This window comes from Mastomys coucha, unplaced genomic scaffold, assembly GCF_008632895.1.
Source record: "Mastomys coucha isolate ucsf_1 unplaced genomic scaffold, UCSF_Mcou_1 pScaffold22, whole genome shotgun sequence".
In the NCBI taxonomy this organism is placed as follows: domain Eukaryota; kingdom Metazoa; phylum Chordata; class Mammalia; order Rodentia; family Muridae; genus Mastomys; species Mastomys coucha.
The window spans coordinates 142,185,798-142,197,023 of NW_022196905.1; positions in this window are offsets into that span (position 1 = coordinate 142,185,798).

Sequence of the window (11,226 nt, forward strand, 5' to 3'; positions counted from 1 at the left end):
TTTGAGGGTGCTATTTATGTCTTTCTTAAGGTCCTGTATCATCATCATGATAAGTGATTTTTAGATCTAAATCTTGCATTTCCAGTGTGATGGTGTGTCCAGGACTTGCTATGGTGGTAGAATTGGGTTCTGATGATGGCAAGCGACCTTGGTTTGTGTTGTTTATTTTCTTATGCTTGCCCCTCGCCATCTGGTTAACTCTAGTGCTACCTGCCCTTGCTAAATCTGACTGGAGCCTGTCCTTCCTGTGATCCTGGTTGTGTCAGAACTCCTCAGAGTCAAGCAGTCTTTGTGATCCTGTGATTCTGGGATCCTGGGATCCTGGGCTTGTTAGATCACCTGGGAGTGGAGCTTCCTCTGGGTGTTGTAGGACTGGCTGCAGAGCTTGTGCCCTAGGTCTGCCCCAAGCTAATTTCTTTTATTACATTTATTTATTTATGGAGGCAGAGCACATGCCACAGTAGATAATGCCTCTGACAGAGGACAGCCTGTGGTAGAGACTTGGTTTTCTCTTTTCACCATGTGGGTCCCAGGGATCGAACTCATGTCATTAGTAATGATGGCAGGTCCCTTTACCCAATGAGCCTGCCTATGTGCGCTCTTTATTGCCGCCTTTGTTTACAATAGATTAGAGCCTCCCAAGTGCCACGTTCCAGGTCAAATTCCAACCCTACAAACTCTAACAGCCCATAGAATCACATCCTGAAAAGGTGACTTTTAGTAACAGAGTGGTTGTTAAATATCTTGGTTTGTCAAATAGATTCCGTTCTTCAGACTTTGGGGGTGGGGCTGGGGGGTGGGGTGGGGAGGATACCAGCAAATCACAGTCTCAACTAGAGGAGATGGATGGCTTTGCTTGGAAAGTCTTGGGATGGAAAACATTAGCTAGAGATTAAGAAAAATAATGAACCAAGGAAATGAGAAAAGGGCAGAGGAGTGGGGGAGCTGGGTGAGGGTTTAGCAGGGCAGTGCTCTGCCGAGCACTCCCTCTGAAGTGTCTGTCTTCAGGGGCCTTGACCGGGTGAGCTGGTTGGTGTGCTGGGCGGTTTTTGTTTTGTTTTGTTGTTTTGTTTTTGTCAACTGGACATAAGTCTAGAATTATCTAGGAAGAAAGAAGTTTAATTGAGGGATTGCCTCCATCAGACTGGCCTGTAGGCCAGTCTGGTGGGGGCATTTCTTGATTCGTGATAGATGTGGAAGGGCCCAGCCCACTATGAGCAGGGGTCCTGGGTGGCATAAGAAAGCAAGCTGAGCAAGCCAAGCAGTGTTCCTCCATGTCCCCCACCCCCCGCCAAGCTGTGCTCCTCTGCAACCCCTCCCCCACCCCCTTCAGTTACCATCTTGGCTTCGCCGGGTGATGGAGTGTATATTGTAAGCGGAAGTAAACCTCTTCTCCAGCAGGCCGCTTTTGGTCAGAGTGTTTATCGCAGTAACAGAAAGCCAACTGGGTCAGCTGGCAAGGCCAGGAGCAGGCAGACCTGCTGGGGAAATAAATATCTGTGGCTCAGCACTAACCTTCTTCTATGATTTAAAGACTTGAAAAGGTTCTAAATAGGTGTTCTTGTGAGGCAAAGTCTTTCCTTTCTTTTCTAGCTACAGTCAGCACAGCCTGCCTTCTCCACCACTCGAGGCCAGCTAAAGTATTGGCTCGGAGCTGTCGCTCAGCAGGGCCTCTTCCAAGCTGATGAAAGCCACCACATCTAAGTGGTTGTGACTTTAAGTGTGGGTACTCTACACTGATTTGTGATGTAAGCATTTGAAGTGAGATCGTCTTTCTCTTTCTGGATTATGTCTGGTCGTGTCGATGATGTCAGTGCTGAGATAAATCCACCCTGGGATAGATAACAGGCCAGTGAGAAGGAAGCCATGAGGCTATCTGCCTGGTAGGAGAACTAGCAGTGGGTGGCCCTTCACGCACACGTTTTATCTTAGCAAAGGAGAGAATAAGGCGCACAATAGGAAAGAGCAGGGTAGAGGGACTTGTGCTGGGGAGGGAGGATTCACTGTGGCAAACACAGAAGGATGCATGCTCACATATTCAAGGCAGACACTGAAAAAAGAGCTGCTTTGTGTTGTGGAAATTTTGAATGAAATGCAAAGTCTGAGTTGGTGAAACTTAGCAAAACCTCCATGGGCAAACACAACTCCTATCACAGTCCTCCAGAACAGGCTCTCGGTAGCCACAAGTCCAGTGCCCACTGGCACCCTCTTCTGTACTCTGACGGCAGCGGCATGCACGCACGCATGCAGGCACGCACACACGACATTATTCACACATATATGTACAGAAAAATGAGAGGTAAACAGAGTGTGAGCAAAGGAATTGGGGAGATTTAGGTGGAAATAGCTGCAGTGTAAAATTTCAATGTATTCAAATACAATTTCTTTGTACAATTTTCAGGGGCTCTGTAGCACAAACATAGTCCGGGAGTGTCAGCCCAAACCTAGAGAGAGGTCTATGCTTCTCAGCACTCAGGTTCTGAGTTCCTAAGTGTTAGAAGGTGTGTCTTGAACTCGCTGTGGATCCGAGGATGACCTTGAACTTCTGATATTCCTGAGTATACCTCCCAAGCGCTGGGAATATGGGGGTGGAAGAGGGAAGGGTATTCCTCCATATCTGCTTTATGTGATCCTGGGTGTTGTATGCCCACTAGAAATCGAGCTTCCAACTGAGCCACAGTCCCGTCCCAGGTGGACTTCTTTTTCTTTTCTTTGTTTCAAACCACAGAACCCTCATTAGCAACTGGAGATTCTGCCACTCGATTCCTGCCCCCCTTAGAGAGTCAGATTCAGTATCACAGCCTTTACTGGAGTGGTCATTTCAATAGGTATGGCCCCAAACAGACTCATGTATTTGAATGCTTGGCTCATAGGGAGGGGCACTGTTAGGAGGTGTGACCTTGTTTGAATGGGTGTGACCTTGTTAGAGGAAGTGTGTTGCTGTGGCCGTGGGCTTTGGAGATAGCCCCAGGACTACACTGGATAGGACAGGGCTGGTGATGGCCTTTCAGAGTGGCACAGAGAATGAGAGATGGAAGGAGCCACATAAAAGACATGTCAGCCAGAAACTCGGGAGCCAGAGTTGAGGTGGAAACAGCATTAGAACCACTGGGGAATAGGGAAAAAAAGCTGTAGGTTGGCAACATCTGTTTCCATGAGGTTGGTGTTAGACATGCTGTCTTGGGTCTAAGTAAAAGGGTTGAAATCTACACTAAGGATAGCTGTGAACCAAGGTCACCTTTCGGTTTAGTTTGTCTTTCAACTTCTCTGTTTGACAGGGCTGACCTTGAAATACACCCTGTTCTTGTTTTCTCCTTTCTTTCCTTCCTTCCTTCCTTCCTTCCTTCCTTCCTTCCTTCCTTTCTTCCTTCCTTCCTTCCCTCTCTCTCTCTTTCTTCCTTCCTTCTTTCTCTCCTTCATTGTTGTTTTTTATTTGTTTTTGTTTTCTGAGACATATTTTCTCTGTGTAGCCTTCCTTGGCTGTCTTGGAACTCGCACTGGCCTCAAACACACAGAGATCCACTAGCCTCTGCTTCCTGAATGCTGGGATTCACCATCACTGCGTGGCTTTCTTTTTTCTTTTTTGAAAGAGTTATTTTTATGAGCAAGTTTGTGCATGTGTCTATGTGTATGTATGTGTCCATGTGTGTGTGCGTGTATGTGTGTGTGTGTGTGTGTGTGTGGTATTCATGTGTGTGCATTTTTCTCTGTGTGTCCATGTGTGTACAAGTTATGGGTGTGAGAAGACAAGAAGAGGGTGTGGGGTACTCTGGTGCTGAAGATGCAGGCAGCATCTTGAGCCAAATTCTTGTCATTTGGAGGAGCATCGAGTGCCACTGCTCCAGCTTCTTTACTTTTTTTTTTTCTTTCTTTCCTTTTTTTTTTTTAAACTCTCTCCTCTGAGACAGAGCCTTGTCACATAGTCCTGGCTGTTCTGGATCTCTCATTCCTCTTGCCTTGGTCTCCTGAGTTCTGGAATCATCAGCATGAACCAGCATGCCTGGCTTACACTCTGCTCTTCTTTCAAGACCCCACTGTGTCCCTGTCGCCTGCTGACTCACCAAACATCTGGAAAGCTTCCTGGCTCTGCCTTGGCTCAGAGGCAGCATGCCAGGCACTCCAAGCTCTGACATGGCCTTCTCCGTCCTCCTGAACTTTTCTTCTGATTCAGTTTACCCTTTGCTTCGAAGTCAAGTCCCTGTCACTCCCATAGCTGGCCGCTGGCAGGGCTCTGCTGACCTCTAAGTTGACCTCCAGTGCCTCATCAACCCCATTCTGGACACCATGCCCACTCAGGAAGGATTCTCACTCTGTGACACACACTAGTCCTGTGACTTCCCTGATCAGGCTGTGCTCACCATCAGATGCCAGTGCAGTCACATGGTGTTCTGGCTCTCCGGGTGCAGCTCAGTCCAATCACACAGCATTCTGATTTTCCAAGCAGTCTTGCTCAAGATTGTAAAAGCTCTGATCTATTTATATTTAAATATTATCTCAGTTGCTGACTGTCTGGGACAGGAAATGTGTAAAATCAGCCTGAAACATCTTGGACTAGTAGCAGGCTAGGGATCTGTCAAGGAATCTGCAGGCCATGCCAGAAAAGCTCAGAGCCAACTTGGAGGTCTGTCTCAGTCTAAAGATGGAAACACTGGAACAATAAAAACAGTAAGTGCAGTGGATAAATAAGAACACCACAGACACTAAACCCTTAAGGCCATTAAAAAAACCAAAAAAACCAAAAAACCTCTTCACTGGCTTTTCATTTTCTGGGGATGGCAAAGAACCACTGTAAATGAAGGCAGAGCTGCCTTGCAGCTCAGAGCTAGCCACACAGTGGGAGAGGGACATTTCTCTCCACCGATGTCCTGGGTTCTCACTAAGGATAGGTCAGCACTCCTGAAGTCACTGTCCTTGTGATGAGCATTAAGTATGGAAGACAGAAATTGTGGCCTGCACTTTATGATGCTGGGTTTGAGAAGGCTTTCTGTCTAGGAAATGAAAAGAACAAACAACAGACATCAAAACAGACAAATAGGACTACACGAAAATTTAAAACTTCCACACAAGAACTGCAGCATCAATTGAGAGGAAAGATGACTTAAAGAGAGGGAGGACATTTTTGAAACTCATTTATCTGGTAAGGGGTATCACAATATGTAAAAAACTCCTACAATTCAATAACAAAAACCAAACAAGCTGATTTTTTTAAAAAATGGACAGAGTAGGACTGGAGAGATGGCTCAGTGGTTAAGAGCACTGACTGCTCTTCCAGAGGTCCTGAATTCAATTCCCAGCAACTACATGGTGGCTTACAACCATCTGTAATAAGATCTGATGCCCTCTTCTGGTGTGTCTGAAGACAGCTACAACGTACTTACATAAGTAAAATAAATAAATAAATCTTTTTTTAAAAAAAAAAAGTAGACAGAGGGGCTGAGGAGATGGCTCAGCAGTCAAGAACTTTGACTTGCAGAGGACCCAGGTTCAGTTCCCAGCACCCACATGGCTGCTCACAACCATCAGTAACACCAGTGCCAGGGGATCTGATGCCCCCTCTGGCCTCCATGGATACTGAATGCATGGGGTACATACACATATGCAAGTCAAACATCCAGACAAAATAAAAAGTAACAAGTCTTTTAAAAAAGAGACAAGCTTGGGCAGTGGTGGTGCATGCCTTTAACCCCAGCACTTGGGAGGCAGAGGCAGGTGGATTTCTGAGTTTGAGGCCAGCCTAGTCTACAGAGTGAGTTCCAGGACAGCCAGGGCTACACAGAGAAACACTGTCTTGAAAAACAAATAAAAAAAGACAGAGAACTTAAAAAGACATCTGTTTGAAGAATTTTACAAGTGAACTGTGAAGCGATGCTTAATATACCTTCCCATCAGAGAACTGCAAATCAAGACCCATCTTCTCCATCCGTTAAGAGGCAGAAGGTAAGAGGGTATCGGCAAGGGTGGGGCAAGATGACAGCCTGTGGTGTTGTCTGTGTTCTGCTGACAGGAATGCAGAGCAATGCAGCCACTATGGAAACTCCGATGGCAGTCCCTCAAAACTCAAACACCAAGCAAGTTACCACCTGGTTAGTCCTGGTGGTGCACACCTGTGATCCCAGCACTGAAGAGCTGGAAGAAAGATGATCAGAAACTCAAGACCAGCCTCATCTACAAGTGCAAAGGTAGCCAAAGCTACAGGAGAGCCTGCCTCAGAAAAAAAGACTTATCATGTGACCTAGTAACTCCATTTCTGGGTATATTCCCCTCCTTCAAAAAAAGAAAGAAAGAAAAAGAAAAAGGAAGAAAAAAATCAAAGCATGCTTTGGAAGTACTTTTCATAACAGCTTCATCGACAAGATCTGCAAGGTAGAAATAACCGCACTGTACACTGGGGGTGAGTGCATATCAAAATAGGGTTCTTATATTCAAAAGATAATTTCCTTAAAGCAGTGGTTCTCAACCTGTGGATCGCAACCCCTTGGGTTTATCAAACGACCTTTTACAGGGGTCGCATATCAAATATCCTGCGTATCAGATATTGACCTTATGATTCATCCTAAGAGCAGCAACATTATAGTTATAAAGTAACAACAAAATAATGTTATCCTTGGGGATTGCTACAACATGAGCAACTAAATATATTAAAGGGTTGCAGCATTCAGAAGGTTGGGAACCACTGCCTTAAAGGGAGGGCATTTTGGCAAACACCACAATTTAGATAGACCTTGAGGGCATTATGTTAAGTGAGATAAGTTCGAGCGTACGTGCGCGCACAGGCACACACACATACACACACACACACACACACAGACACACACACACACACATGCTCATGTGCACTCTCAAAATCCACAAACTATGACTTCACTACTATTCACCTGTTGTAGTCCATTCCCAGATACAGGCGTGAGAGATGTGTGTGATTACTTCACCAGTGTAGGATTCCCAGCTTGAGGAGGTGAAAGCATTCTAGGCCTTCATTGCACAGAGTGGGACACACTGAAGAACTGTAACTAAGACGTAGACCATAACTGAGTGACCTATAACACTTAAAAATGCCAGGGTGGTAAAGGTCATGTGTGTGGTTAGGTGTGTGGTTTCATCACAGTCAAAAAGAAAGCAGTGGAGGGGTGGGGGGAGAGTAAGAAGGGAAAACGCGGGAGATGCTACAGGAGATGCTACATTCACTCCTGAAGAAGATCACGTGGTCAACTGCCAAAGAGTCAAATGGATTTAAACCCCATCAGGCCTTTGAATCTGTCTACCCACTTACAACCGGCCAGAGAGAGGGACGAGTTAAGCCAGGTCACAGGGAAGCAACCAGTGCAGTGCAGCCTGTGGGAAACACTAGAAAACAACCGAGCTTCTACCACAAGGAAGGAGGGCAGGGACGAGGAGGAGGCGTGGCCACAGATTAAGGCCTTTAGTCCAACGTGGTGTCTGGGGCTTATTTGGCACCTCATTTGGAAAGAGAAGCGCCAAGTCAGTGTACAGCTGATGATATTCAGTGATGGAGATACTCTAACGTTCTGAGTCTTCGAAGCTGTAGAATGAGATGAATGCCTTTGAATTTTTGAAATAGTTTTGAGATATGGGACTTCTTTCAAACCGTGTGAGGTAAAGTTAGGGGATGTAGATGTTGAGTTTCAGAGCTGGGACAAGCTGCTGAGGTGCCTGTTTTACATACCAAAGAGAACCTGGCCTCCAGGCTCTCCCAGCATCCCCCAGCTCCTACTTGTTATGGGGCACAGCTGGCCTATGCCCTCTGCCTTGAACTGAGCAACCTCCAATAAACATTTGTACTTTAAGTTGGCTTCAGTTGGCTCATTTCCTTGGTGGAGAATAGCTATCAATAGATAAAACAGCATTGGTCAGGCTGAAGAGATGGCTCAGCAGTTAAGAGCACCAACAGCTAGCTCTTCCGAAGGTCAAGAGTTCAAATCCCAGCAACCACAGGGTGGCTCACAACCATCCGTAATGAGATCGGATGCCCTCTTCTGGAGTGTCTGAAGACAGCTACAGTGTACTTAATTATAATAATAAATAAATCTTTAAAAAAAAAAAAAACAGGGGCTGGCGAGATGGCTCAGTGGGTTAAGAGCACCGACTGCTTTTCTGAAGGTCCAGAGTTCAAATCCCAGCAACCACATGGTGGCTCACAACCACCCATAATGAGATCTGACGCCCTTTTCTGGTGCGTCTGAAGACAGCTACAGTGTACTTACATATAATAAATGAATAAATCTTTAAAAAAAAACAGCATTGGTCATTATCAAAGCTGGTTAATGGGAGTCACATACTTCTGTTTTATTTATATTAGTATAGTACAGTACAGTATAGTACAGTATAGTGAGACCTAGTCTTATTATATAGGTAAGGCTATAAATCCTCCTGCCTCTGCTTCGTGACTGCTGGTATTACAGGCCTGCCCATTGGCACCCACCCTTGCAATTCTATGGAAAATTTCCATAAAGCTTTCCTCTGAAAATATAAAACATGCTGAGCATGATAGTGCACACCTTGACACCAGACTTAAGAGGCAAAGGCAAGCTAGCATTGTCTGTGAGTTCAAAGACAGCTTGGTCACATGTTTGGGTTCAAGGCCAGCCAAGACAGTACAGTGAGATCCTATCTCAAAACAACAGCAAAAATTAAATGTATAGCTGGGTATGGTGGCTAACACCTTGAATCCCAGCACTTGGGAAGCAGAGGCAGGTGGATCTCTGTGAGTTCAAGACCAGCCTGGTCCACAGAGTAAGCTATAGGACAGCCAGGGCTACACAGAGAAACATCAAGAAACAAAAATCTCAAGTCCGACTCTTTTTTCCTGCCAGTATAGAAGGGAGACAGACAATCCGCACCCTTTTCTCCCCTCTCTGTTCTCGGTGCCTATCTCCGAGGCCCAGACAATGCTGGCACACCACAGGCAGACAAGTCTTCCTGCCTCTGCTGGAGACAATCTCCTCTTCACTGGAGGTGACAGGAATCCCCTCCCACTATGCCGCCCCGCCCCTGCACGCCCTGCCAGTGAAGACCTCTTCTTTACATTACAGTCAGGGCAGCCTCCTCTCAGATCTGGAGGTTTGCCAGGCAGGGCCCACATGCTGGGACACAGTTCCCTAGGGACCCATCTGCCTGCAGTCACCCTCCCCTGTTCGTCATGCTCTGGTAGAGACTCACCCCCAGTCTAGGCTAGCGCTTCCTATCCCACACAGCCTCAATTCAGCTCCTAGGGTGGACTTGCCTAGAAGACAGCGACCTTGGATGGGGGACCCAAAGATGGCTTGAGCTAGCCTCCTTCTGAGTCCTCTGCAAAACCCTCAGGAAGCTCATGTGTCCTTTCTGTGTCAAGTGAAGGAAACACGGACTCCCTAAGGGCACACCCCTGGTTGGCTCTTCTGCATCTCTGTCCATGTCGGGACAGCTCTAGGCAATGTCTGTGAGACAATGGGACAGAAGAGAGCCCTGAGCCGGGGAGGCATACTCCCTCTTCTTCATTAATACCTATAGGTTTCTCTTGGCATTTATTGAGTGAATTAATAAGTAATTTAAACTACCAACATGCAAAACATGGTTGAACGAAGCCAGTATTTAAGCTGTATCAAAATTGTTCAAATGGAAGATCTGAATTTCTAGTGATATGTAGAATTGACAACAGATAACAAGCTGATTTCTAATTTTGTTTTCAAAGTTTTTTTTTTTATGAGAACATCTCTAATAATCACTTTAAATAAAATATTTCGGGCTGGAGAGATGGCTCAGTGGTTAAGAGCTCCGACTGCTCTTCCAAAGCTCATGAGTTCAAATCCCAGCAACCACATGATGGCTCATCCTTAATGAGATCTCATGCCCTCTTCTGGGGTGTCTGAAGATAGCTACAGTGTACTTACATATAATAAATAAATAAATCTTTAAAAAACCCTCATGTTCTGGTTATCTATTAAAAAAATAAAATAAAATAAAATATTTCACTTTATTTGTTTTACATATAGTAAGAGTTAAAGAGTGTAAGATTTGGAAGAATTTCCACACTTAGAAAGTGTTTCCAAGTACCAAACAGATGCCTAGCTGGGAAGAGTCAACAGATATGGCCCAGGGCAGCAAGAAAGTCAATGACAGCTGGGTCACAGCACAGGCATGATGTCAAGTCCCCAAGAGTTACCAGCCACCCCTCATGGAAGGCGTTCCTATTTCTATTTAGATAGAGGCAACCAAAGATCAGAGGAACGGCTTAGTAAGTGAAGGAGTAAGAATTCAAGTATAGGGCTGGAGAGATGGTCCAGTGGTTTAAGAACCCTTGGTGCTCTTCCAGAAGACCCAGGTTCAATTCCCAGCACCTCCATAGAGGCTCACAACTCTCTGTAACTTCAGTTCCAGGGGTTCTGATGCCCTCTTCTGACCTCTGTGGGCACTGCACACATGTGGCATGCATGCACACAGGCCAAAGACATAAACACATACAATGAGATAAAAAGAATTACGAGTTCAAGTCTTGCCCCATAGTTGAGTCGTGGGGCCTGGGAGTGCAGTTTAATACTAGATTCTCAAAAGCACCACCAAAAAAGGAGTTGAATTCTTCACTTCCATGCGTCGCCTATAACAAAACATCAGAAATCCTTTCCTGCTTCGGAGATAAAGTTATAGACAGATGAACAAATATCTATAAAATGAAAGGAATGTCATATATCTCATTCCTTTCTGAATTGACCATGTCTCATAATAGTACTTTTGAGCATAGTTCCTTTAGACAATAGCATAACATTCAAATTGGCTTCATAGCTTCTTTTTTTTTTTTTCTTAATGTATGGCTCCCAGAAAATGTAAAATTACACGAGTGGCTCACACGCTATCAGCTCCAGAGTTTCTTAGTTACTGTAGCAGCTCACCTCTGAACCACTGTCAAAGTTCAGTGCCTGAACCTGTCTCCAAGAAGCAGGTGGAGTGGAAGGTCCAGAACTCAAAGCTACATTGCAAGTTTCACAGTTAGCCCCCCACACCCCCTCTCATATGTTCTACAACCCACCCCCATCCAACTTCCTGCTGTTTTCCCCACCAACACAATGCCAAGAGACTGCCTCAATCCACTTGTGTTGGATATAACATTTGATGGCAGATTAAATGTTTCACGTGTCATAAACAATAAGATATGGATTATATTTTTTTGTTTTTGTTTTTGTTTTTGTTTTGTTTTGTTTTGTTTTTGTTTTTGTTTTTGTTTTTCCTTTTTTT